The following is a 12,398-nucleotide window of genomic DNA, read 5'->3' as shown; positions in this document are numbered from 1 at the left end:
GGTATAGCTTGATATTGAACTGTAAAGAACACCAGAGATATGATTTTTTAAAGTTACAGGCAAAATACATTAAAATAATTATATACGCTCGTTGTCAAGCCGCTTGCTGATGTAAATTTTGCGCTTGACATGCCGTTTTTTGTGGCAGGATAGCTTCAGTGTAAACAACACTATGTCATGATCGCTAATTCCTGGTTCTACACTGACATTACAAATAATGTCTGGGCTATTTGATAAGACAAGGTTTAAGGTGTTACTTGAGTTGCCTTGTCGCCTGGTTGGTTCCTTTAACACAGGAAAAAATAACAGATTCCCATTTTTGGCTATTTTTGGGTATTTAAAGAATACCAACAAAAATCCCAAATTTGGAAGAGTGAGACAAGTCCCATTCAGGGAACTTGGTTGGGAATTCCCTGGTTGGGACTTGTCTCACTTTGCCAAATTTGGGATTTTTATTGGTATTCTTCAAAATACCCTAAAATATCCAAAAATGGGAATCTGTTATTTTTTCCTGTGATTTACGAACTGCATTAAATTATATTCTTGAGCCAGCTTAATCAATTTCCTGGAAGAAGGAGAAGGATTTGTTGGAACCTCGAGAATATCCCATGAGATATTTGGAGCATTAAAATCGCCCGCGACAATCACATCATGCTTGTGGAGTTTATCACCTAGTTTGAACAGAGGCGTCCCGTTCATCCAGACTTTTCACATCGTGGGAATGTGGTCGATAAAAGGATGCAAGGAAGAGTGATTTAGACCGCCTTCCAGCCGTTTGGCATTGGCTCCAGATGATTTCGCAATCTGTGTCCAGGTCAACACGATGCGTAGGTATGATATTGCTTGGAAAACACCACCACCGGTTTGACCTTCGGCTCTGTCCTTTCTAAATACAGTATAACCTTCCTGGAAGATCTCCGAGCTTGTAATTTCTGGGTTTAACCAGGACTCATTACCAAGAATTACATCGGGTTTGTGTACATCAATTACAGCTGTGATGTCTGCAATCTTGTTCTTTAAGCTCCGGCAATTTATGACCAGACATGTCAATTTCCTTGGTTTGGAGTTTGGTTTAAAATGGCGCGACGCCGTTGTCGACGTTTGTTTACAATTTGCTTGTGGTGGAGGAACTTCGGCGTCGCAGCCATTCAGTGGGTCAAAACTGTTTGACGAGTACAAGGAATGCAATGAATTATCGAAGAAAGAGTCTGAGAAATTAGGCAATCCGCAGAGAGGGCAAATTCAGGAGCAGGACGAGTTTGCTAGGATCTCGTACATCTCGTGCGATAAATCGCAACAATCAGACCTCACGTGAAACCATTGCTCGCACTCGTCGCACGAAATCCCCATTTGGTTTGACTTAACAGGCTTCGAACATATACTACAAGGAAATTTCCATTGACCAGGGTTTACTTCAATATCTCCTCCCAGTAATAGCAATAAGTGGAAAAACACTGAAGAACCACATTTGTATTATCAATAGACTTATTCCTCCTCGCTCGTACGAAGCATTGCCAAACGGCTCCAACACGATGAAAATCATCATTTGTCGCCGGAGTCTTGCCAATAAAATAGCTAGATATTCTTTGTGGCCAGAGTACCTTTTCTTCGTTAAAATCCAACCATTTAGTCATCACAAGTACACCCAAAGTTGCGAAAAACGCGTGGCAGCCATTATGCAAATTTTTTAGTTCGATCGAAGACTTGAGCCAACAGCTTCAGAAAATTTTAAGATCGTTGTTCTTAAAATCATACGTAAAGCCGAATTCGACAGAAATTTTATTGCTCATTCAAAACTCTCTCAGATCTCTTTAAAAAGCCAAGGAGAATTATTTATCGCATCATTGATTTCTTTCTCACATTACGAAGCAAGTTTTTAATTTTCAGGGGAAAAGTAACGATACCATTTACGCCTAAAAGAATATAAACCAATCAAACGCCGGGAAATATCGTTAAAAATTAATAAATAGTAATGCTGGTCATTCAGTTTATCCCATGTTCGGACTATGCATGGCTGATAAACGAACATGTTCTTGTCCACTGCAGCGATAATGTTTGGAAGAGTATGTTGAACTGTTTTTAGTGTTCCCAACAAGATTCGAAAGACCTGATAATCATCATACTTGACCGATCATTTAACTTAGTAATGTAGGACATACATTTACAATGTGTATGTAATAGTTTTCCTCTCTTGGAAATCCGAGGTAAAATAAAGTTTGTATGTCTGTATGTACACCATGTTCAAGGCAATCCTCGGGAAACTTGGGCATAGAGCTATGACCATGAAGTCATCCTCCTTCTGGCATGGATCAGAAATTTTTCGGAGTTTGATTTACCACGTGATTTTGACCTGGGCCCGGTTGTTCAAAATCCTATTAACGCTAATCCCAGATTAAAAATTAACCAAGGAGTTTATTTCTCTACTCCCAAATGCTGTTTAACGCTGAAGAAGTTAATCTTGAAAAACAAAAATAAACAAAAGAAACTTTTACCAAAAAGTTAAAAAAAATGAAACAAAAGTTTACACTAATCCTGGATTAAGTTAATCGGCTTTCGAACAACCGGGCCCTGACGTTCCGCATTTTTGAAACAACCATTAGGGGTCATTGTGGGAGGCGCGGTGGCCTCATGGTTAGTGCGCACGACTCCGAATCGAGTGGTCCGGGTTGGGGTCCTGTGACGGTTCGCGATCCCCTGGGTCTCGCAAGATTGCGAGGAGCGAACAGGATAAAACTAAGTGTAAGACAACGCACTTCACACCCCTTCGCACAAACCCGCGACACAGTATGAATTTTAAGAAAACGCGTACGACTTTTGATAAAAGATATAAGTTAACAACAAGTATAACAGTTAGTACAGTGACTATCTCTAAATTAACTAATCGTACTTAGATTTTCTTTTTGCTTTATATATATTTAAATGACAACACTAATTAAAATAAACTAAATACTTTACTTTGAATATTTGCAATATTAAACAGTTCAGTTCAATTTTTCGCTTTCACTCAAAAACGCTACTAACCAACAAACCAACAAACCGACTAACCCACAAACCAACAAACCTCAGCCAGCAATGCAGCTCTAAACCAACTGCTTCTCGGTCCGCTTCTGCTTCTGCTCTCCGGCGCCTTCCATCTTTCTCAGACTTTATTTTTCCTGTTCCTCTTTTGTCAACTCCGGCGCTCAGCTTTTCCATTTTCCTTTTCACTAAAGAGCTGTACAGTAATATTCTCCTCGCTCGTTCCTCCACCGTAGACAAAGGGGTTTTGTCTAGATGTACGGTTGGGGTCTGCTATAGACTTTCAGCATTGACTGATTGAGCGTTTCTGCCCTCCACTTTCTTCTAAAATTGGCTTTCACTCTTGTCAACAAACCTTGCACCACTTCAACAACCAACCCACGCCCACGACTTTTTACATCCATATATAGTTGTACTAATTTATTCAAATTACGACAAAACATGGTTTTTTTAGATGACTACATAGACCCTTTGCTTGTATGGCGCCTAAATTTGAATAACAATACTTTGTACATCCTTAGCCTCGTACTTATGTTTGTAGACAAAGGATTTTTCATATGAATGTGAGGCTTAGGATGTACATTGCCATTTATGCAAAGGGTCTATTACAACACTTAAAAGAAGTTCTATAACACTAAATCAGATAATAAATAATACACTAGGGAATCGTACAATAGATAGTTAACACTCACACTAACGAACAAGACGAGTGGCTAAAACTATCAACAAACTGGTGACAAAAAAAAATAATAATAACAATAATTACGTGACAGGTCCTGACTGGGGAAATTGTGCTGTGTTCTTGGGCAAGACACTTTACTCTTACGGTGCCTCTCTCCACCCAGGTGTTTAAATGGGTACCGGCGAAATGCTGGGGGTAACCCTACAATGGACTAGCATCCCATCCCAGGGGGAGTATAAATACTCCTAGTCGCTTCATACTACGGAAACCAGAGATAATCGCCTCCCTAATAATCCTTCTGGCTCGTAAGCAGTGACTTTACTGACTTTATTAGGGGTCATTGTTCCATTCTCATTCGAGTTCGGGGACCCGTATCTCGAGAGTCCCGAGACTTTATCGGTATCACCATTCCCTTTGAACCTTAAGAAGGTCAAATATTTGGATTTTAGCTATCTTAAAAACATACTAAAAGACGAACTCTTTAAAACAGGCGGATGGCAGTTTCACAAATTGCTTTTCGAACTCCAAAAGTTATCGGGACTTTCGAGAAATGGACCATCACAGTTTCGTGTTTTTATCCGAGTGCGGAAAAGCTTGACTGACCTTTATATTTTAGTTCTTTATTCACGCAGTACTGCATGTCGGTCTCCTTCTGCAATGAACATTTTGCTCGCTAAACAAGAGTTGTCACCATCTCTCCACTGATATCCATCTTTCATTTTTATGAAATTTGGGCAGTGAAAACTACACTCACTACAGGAACTCCTAGCTGCAAGGGAAGAGATTAAAAAATCCCAGAGAAATCCCATTATGGTGGAATGGATAAGTGAATAAGACATCAAGGGACTGACAAATAAAAAAATCAGCTCCAAGAGTAAGTAACTTCGGTTGTTTTTTATGTAAATAACCCCGCCAAAGCGGATTGCCTTATGGGAAGGTGCAAGTGAATTCTGGACATGAGATGTCTTCCCCATTTTAAGGAAACCATTTCTCATAAGATGACAAAAGGGCTCAAAGAGAAATTGGCCAACATAAGGTTCGATTTAGCAATTCTGAAATCGATTGGATTTGCCTTTCTTTAGCGGCCTCGTCAATTTAAAGGTAAAATAGAAACAAAAAATCATGGCAGTCCTAATACCCACAAATCAAAAGTTTTTTTAACTCAGCAGGAAAAAGAGAATTGTCATGATCCACACCATAAATGATTCGTCAGTGACAATGAACTAAAAACGTTTAATTGTGAGGAAACGTTAGCTAGTCCCATAGCAGCGAAAGCAAAAAAAGATGTTAAAAAACAACCCATTCGCAGAAGAGCTTTTTATTTCTTTAGAAATCAGTTACAAGTGTTGTTGCATAACACCATTCAGTTGATTAGCTGCTAGTTAGGTAGACCTGGTTTGCCCATCGTTCACCGTCCGACCCACAGGCTGCAGATCTGCCGTACTTGTCAAAAGTCTGATTCACTGTAGCAATGGACTGTGCACCATCGTCCATCCTGAACAGCAAACATCTTGTTTTCTTTTCGCATTGCAGCCACGGTCCACTTTGCAATGGGGTTCTTTCGAGTACTATAACGATCCATCGAGAATAGAACCTCTTCCTTGCACTGATTGAATGGCTCGATTAGAGGTGTCTTTGAAGCAACCGATAGTTTTGAAATCTGCAGTGATGGGAAGTAACTCAAAATATTAATTATATTCCTCTACGATTTTAGGGGACTGTGGCAAAAGATCTACGACGGCAATATCAGCGAAAAAAGCCAAACAAATTTGTCTGTTCATGAAAGGTATTCAAGTTTTGTCATTGTTATTCAACATAAATCCACTTATGCATAGTAACCGCTATAACTATGCAAGGTAAACGTTCTCAACTTGATAGGACGCGTAACTATTAATTAGGAATTGTGAGAGAAGATAAAGTGATTTTTTACTATAAATTCAACAGAAATTGCTAGATCGATTCTAAAGGAAGGACTTACAAATTTCCGTACAGCTATGAAAGACTTTTAATCCAGCTTGAGTACTGTTTTTTGTACTATAATTTGTTACTTGTTTTCTTAAATCTTGCACGTCGCTGGTATTAAGAGTATAAAAATTCTTTTCGGTCACTTATATGTTGTTTTCGGCCCGTTTTTATCGCGTGCCCGTATTTACTCTAGTAACTTTGTTGAGACACCACTTAGCACAACTTGGAAATTGTAATTTTACAGCTCTTGTCGAATCAGAACAGAATGATCTTCACGATTGTATTCTTAACCTTTTCAGCTCCGGGGGAGCCCTTCAGGTAGCCTGCGTAGCAAGCGTTCCTGCTGGACCGAAGGGCTTCGAAACGGTTTTCCGGAAACTGGCCGCGCGAAAGTTGGGGCAAGAGACTGAGGGAACGCTTGCAAGAAGACACCCTATTTTTGAAAAACGCCCACCTTTTACTGGTTGACTTGGCACACGCTGATTGACGTCTTATTAACAAATTAGCCAATAACAGATAACCATGTTAACACATGTTAACAAGTTGACTTCCGTCAAAGCAAACCGAGGCACCGAGGAACCGAAACACCCAAGCGATCAATGCAGAATTTAACAGTGTGATTTTAAAGCGTCTCAGCCGGGTACGACTGGTTATGTTTCTTCTGAGAATTTATTTAAACCATCGAAAACAAAAGAAACTTAAGGACAAATTCTAGCTGATATTTGCAGAGCGGTTAGAAAGAAGCTGTCAAAACAAACAGCCAATTTTCAGAGCGTGTAAGCAACCCTTGCGCTCGTAAAACACGAAATTTAGGAACAAAACTCGTACAGAGTTCGATAGGTTGTAAGGTTGTTAAATGCAAAACTTCACAAAAGCTGACCATGAAACTATTTAAGAGGTTTTAGTTTAAAACTAGTGACGATTTCAGTGCGACTTGCTGGATATCTAGGTGAAGAGTGGTCGACGAAATGAATCGAACTAAATCTCCTGGAAATTACAGGAAAACGTCCTCGCTAGTTTAATATTCCACACTACGTTTTTGGTCAAATCGTCACGAAATCGTAGCTGAAATAGCAAGTAAAAGTGCTTTAAAAAATTACATGACTGTACAAAGGAGCCGCTTTCTTCTCACAATAAGAGAAGATTTAAAAGGAGAGCTGCGTAATTATCATCTTGTCTCAATCCATGACATAGGACTCAAGCTTACATTAGGCAAGGTAAGCAGAGAACAATTTGACGAATACAGTTTATTTCCTTGATCCTGAAACATATGAATTCTGATAGTTCGGAGTCATTTTATCAATTCATCCTCGTAAATATAAAGTATCTTTTGCAAGCGAACGAAACGCTTACTTCAGTCCAGTCCAAACTTTTCGTCAAGAATAAGCCCTGCCAAAGTTTTGCTAGATAACGAATATTTTGCTTTTAGTGAATTATGGAAACGCTTAATTGTCCACGGCAGCTTCAGCTGATGCGTAAATAATACTGAATTTTTCTTAATGGCTATCGTCCGAGCAGTCAAGATTGTCATTTCAATCACAGGCTGTCATTCCCATAGAATTTACCTCAACCACTTACTTTATCACGTATGATGCTTTGAAATGGACCCGGGATAGCAAATCGAACGTTCGGAAATCGAACTCAATCGAACTCAATCGAACCCAATCCGTCGATTGAGTTCGGCAATCGAACGAAATCGAACACCGAAATCTGTGTGAGTACGATTTCCGAACCAATCGAACTCAATCGAACAAATCGAACCTTATCGTACTCAATCCATTAGATTGTGTTCGATTGAGTTCGGCAACTGAACGCAATCGAACTCAATCATTGGCGTATAAGCCGCAATCGCAGATAAAGGAAGACTGTCTTTGTCTACATGTAGTATTGGGAACGAGGTCGACGCCTTCAGCGTACGGATAATACGGGTAACTTTGCCTACGGTCAATTCAATGCCTGGAACGAAGAGTGCAATGAAATTTCTCAAGGTAAATTCTGCTTTGTCTGTATTTAAAAGACTTTCGAGAGAATCGAAGAAATCGCATCTAGACGTCGATAACCACCGAGAAAGACGTCCACTTGATGGCCCATATGCCTCGCCTATTTGAAGAGATAGAAAGTTTGAAATGTGGTGCACTTCACCTTTATATTCTACATATTGCTCCTTATTTCTATCCATATGTTGTTTCTGCGTTTCCTTCTGTTGGCCACCAGTTTTTACGAAGGCTTCACCGCTACCACAGAGAATCGATTTGTCTTCTCTTCTTGCCTTTGGCTTTTCAGTACTGAATATTTCAACTGGATCGCAGTTGTGCTTTGGGAAAATGAAAGCATATCGATCTCTTTCCTCGTCGTTTTGAAATTTAATACCCAAACATAGTTCATGCCACCATTTGCCAAAATTTGGAAACTCGCAGCCTATCCAGTGAGTCATTGCAGGTTCGACAAATTCTCGCTGTAGATATTTGCAAGTTCCGACTTTATAAAGCTAGCAATTTCGTGGGTCACCTTCGTCTAGTTCTTCCTCTTCCTTCTCTGTCCCTTGTGCGTCTGCAATTATTTCTGCAATTTGTTCAACGGTTGTAGTGCGGTCTTTCTGTAGATTACCCGGCCAATAAAATATCATTATCAAGGTCAAAAAGTTCTTCGAACGTTGCTATATTCTGTTCATCGGGGAAAATTGATGTTTCTGACACAAATGCAGTGGTGGCAGAGTTAAGCATCGTTAAGTCCCCTGTTCGTTGATTTTGGAACACCACATTAGCTGCCCGTAATCCTGGAATCATGCCGATTCCCTCCATCGTCTTTAACACCTCTTTTTCGGCAGTTTTCATACCTTTGACAATTTCTTGCTGTAGATTAGTGGGCCAAGTAAATTCATGTTCCTCGATAACCTTATTAATCCGTCCTTTGTGTTTTATTTCCATAAGTCTAATCACTCTTCCAGTAATGTCCAACATTTCAAGGAAGCTAAAGGCGCAAGACATGTAGTTACAAACCGGGGTCAGTACTCCAAGGAGAGTGGGACATCCCAAGAGGTTGGAGGAGGAGCAGAAAAGTAACCCAGAACTCTAGCTGTAGATATTTTAGCCGATCGACTTTTTGTTTCTTTTTCTCGTTAAAAATGTATACATTACGACATTTCCTGTGTGTTCAAAGTTGGGGAATTCGTGGAATTTAATTACGTGACGTAAGTGTGAAAAGTTTGGTTATTCTCCCGGTTATGTTCCTGGAGTCGGTTGCTTTCCCAAAATACTTTTAAACCAACAACAGTGGATAAAAGTATAGCAATATTAAAAGGCTTTATTACAATTGTGATCAGTCTAATTTGAGTAACAACAATGCAAACTACAGCTGCAGTTTAGTACGTCCAGTAAATTATCTTCTCTTGAGGCATCTGTGTTATCTCCGCGGGTATCTGTGGCGCTCTCGTGTGCATGTTTCCCTGAGCTTGTTGCCACCTTAGCGAAACGTTTTCCATGTTCGCTAAAAATTCTCACATTTATGCCAGTCTGCCCCACGCGTTCTTTTACATTTACTGCTTCGGTTCGGCGAGTTGTAAACTTCAGGATAACTGGGACATTGATCCCCCTCCTTTCTTCCAGCGGCCTTTAGGATCATCGAGTGGTGCTCCATAGCTTCTACTAAAGGCGAAAATTATGTATTAGTTTTGCATTCTCTGTTTTCCCCAAGGGTAGCACAAGATTTCTAGAGGTAAATTTCTTGAACTGGTGAATTCTACTTACAACTTCTTCAAATACCAATTACGTTGAAGGTGACCCAATTGTCCGCTCTCATTTTCATCACCAAAAGCACGGCCTTTCTCTCCTATTTTCTTTGATACTTTAAATTCTTCTCCCTCCTTCACATCAAATCGGCACTCTTGATAGCCTTTAACAACGCATTTAACGTGTACAACCCACATAGCATCTGAAGCCATTTCGCCGAGATGTATTTTTACAAAATACACACGTTTATACTGAAGCAACTCGAGCCTTCAAAAACCTGTTATTGATTTCAGAAACTCGAACACCAGTTTTTTTTTTTTTAATCAAGAGTTCGGGAATCGAACGTTCGATTGGGTTCGATTGCCCATAATTTTTTTTTTGTGTGAGTACGATTTGGTTCGATTGCCGAACTCAATCGAACTCAATCCACGGATTGGGTTCGATTGTGTTCGATTAAGTTCGATTGAAATTTAGTTCGATTGGGTTCAATTTGCTACACTGGGAAATGGAAAAATCACGATGATACTCGAGAAGTCTGTTCGGCGTATTTTTTTTTTAAATTTCGAACTCCGCACATGATGACAAACATCTGAAGAATTAAGATTTTTCCGAATTCTGTTGGCAAAACAGCCATTACATCTATAGAGTTAAAGAGATGGCGAATAGACAGTTCTTGTTCCCTTTTCAATGTAAAACTGAGAACCGATTCGGTCATTTTCAACACACGATTTAAAACCTTCCACATCTTCCGCCTTTGTCTTGGTCACGCTAGAACTAACAAGAAACATTTTGGTCGAAAATTTGTCACCTGTCAATCATTGCGACTGTGCCGCACCAATCAAAAGCCCCCGTTCGAAGGCGAACGGATTTTTCAAAAATAGGGGGTCTTCTTGCAAGCGTTCCCTAAGTCTCTTGCCCCAACTTTCGCGCGGCCAGTTTCCAGAAATCGTTTCGGAGCTCTTCTGACGAACAGGAACGCTTGTTACGCAGGCTAACAGGGCTGAATAACGTCTGCGCATGTGCTAGCTGTCATGGCGCGATCGATTGCGTGCGGCCTAAGTACCACAACAATCGTTATGAAAATGGCGGCGTTTTCGAAAATTCTCGTGTAGACCCCGGTCTTTTGTAAAAAAGGAGCGTTTAACTGAAAACGGGAGCTTGACGTTTTCAGAAGAGGTCCGTCAAAAATAGGTCTTTCCACACCGTTTTGTACAAAAGGGTTTAAAGTATGTACAAAAGGTGAAAAAAGTGCGGAAACCCGATAGTTTTTTGCGAGAACTTTATCGATTGTCCATCGAAGAGATGAGTTACGTGGGGTTGATATGGGTTACGTTTACTTTGTTGTTGCTGGGGTGTTATGGAAAGCCCACGGACCGGATTTGTTGATTTGTAAAGCAAACAAGAACTGGGGAAGAATGCCAAGGTCTCCTGAGGCGATTTGACGAGGCCATTACCCGATTTGTAAACGGAGATTTAAATTGTTGGGCCTGTACTCAGCACTGGATGAGAGCAAGCCGTGAAGCAAACGAATATTTTTCCTCTCCATTTTTTGAACACTCCACGCAGCTGTCTAAAAGAAGCATCCCGAAGAGATTTTACCATCTATTTGATAGGTTAGGAGCTAACACCCACAATTATCGGCCAGGGATACGCTGGTGAAATAAAGGCGCTACGATAGCAGACAATGCCTTATCAAAGCAGTCTGATTACATTCCATCAAAGATCAGTGTACAAATGTTTATTCTCTTCCTCATTTTATTTTTATCCAGAAAATTAAGTCTTATATACTAAGGGGATATGAAAATTATTACATAAATATATATGTAATAAATAAATTAATTTAAAATTTAAAAAAAAAAAACGCATTTAATTTATTTATTTATTTATTTGGTGTTACATAAAACAAAACCTTCGTACTGCGTTTTTTATTATTTTTACTACCTTTTTTACTGTTATGCCACTTTTTATAATTTTGTATTTTAAAATGTAAAGTGCTTATGAATATTTTATACAATTAGCGCTATATAAAATTGAATTATTAATTTTTTTACCTCACGACTTCAAAGGTCAGGACAAAAATATTTTTAGAACCAGTCAATAATATTGCTTGGCTAAGAGCACCAACTCCACCTCAACCAGATCAGCAAAATTTTTATTCATATCAAACAGTGTAACAATCAGGAAAAAGCACAGGAATAATTGTCTTGGTGTGTATCGTCGTAGAACATTTCTTCAAAGAATTCCAATCAACTTGAGACAGCCCTGGAAAACAAGGAAAGTACACGCGTTCAGCTTCTGGTACACTACCAAACACAATTTTTGTATAGAATTGATGCATTTTGCTTTACAAAATGGCCAGGCTCATACTAAGCTGTAAAGGGAAACAGCACATGACTTAAACTAAAGCAAGGCACAGAAATATAAAAATTTCTGTAAATTCTATTCTCCAACAAATTTTTTGGCAGTCTGAATATGTTCCCTCCTAACTTGCAACAATTTTGTTTCTAGAGCTCAAATTAAATAGCATGATTTTGATATATTTGAGGTGATATTTAAGAATATTTTGTAAACAAAATAACTATTACCTTTGTTTGTTTTGCAGACATCTCCTTTGACCAGCTGGTCACTCAATGCCAGCCTGCTGTGTTCAAATACTATGACAGCAAACCTGAAGCACCACTGTATGATCCAGGTATGATGAGGGAATTTTGCGAGGAGAATGCTCCTGGGCTGTTTGATCGTATTTTAAGACCCATTACAAGAAATGACAGCAGAATATCACCAGACAGGGAAGCCCTACAAAGGCGAAGAACAGTGTCACTGATTCACATTCTTTCATATTTTAGGTTTGTAGTTGTAAATTTATGTTATTTAGGGAACTGAAGAAAACCCGTGAAGTACAAAGTACATATCTTAGAGTTGTAAAACCACAACTTAATGTAATGAATCTGTATAATAAAAATTATAACAGTGTGATGAAAAACTGCTGTAAAATAGATGAAATG

Source organism: Montipora capricornis, chromosome 4, assembly GCF_036669925.1.
Source record: "Montipora capricornis isolate CH-2021 chromosome 4, ASM3666992v2, whole genome shotgun sequence".
Classification (NCBI taxonomy): domain Eukaryota; kingdom Metazoa; phylum Cnidaria; class Anthozoa; order Scleractinia; family Acroporidae; genus Montipora; species Montipora capricornis.
This window is presented reverse-complemented; position numbering follows the sequence as displayed.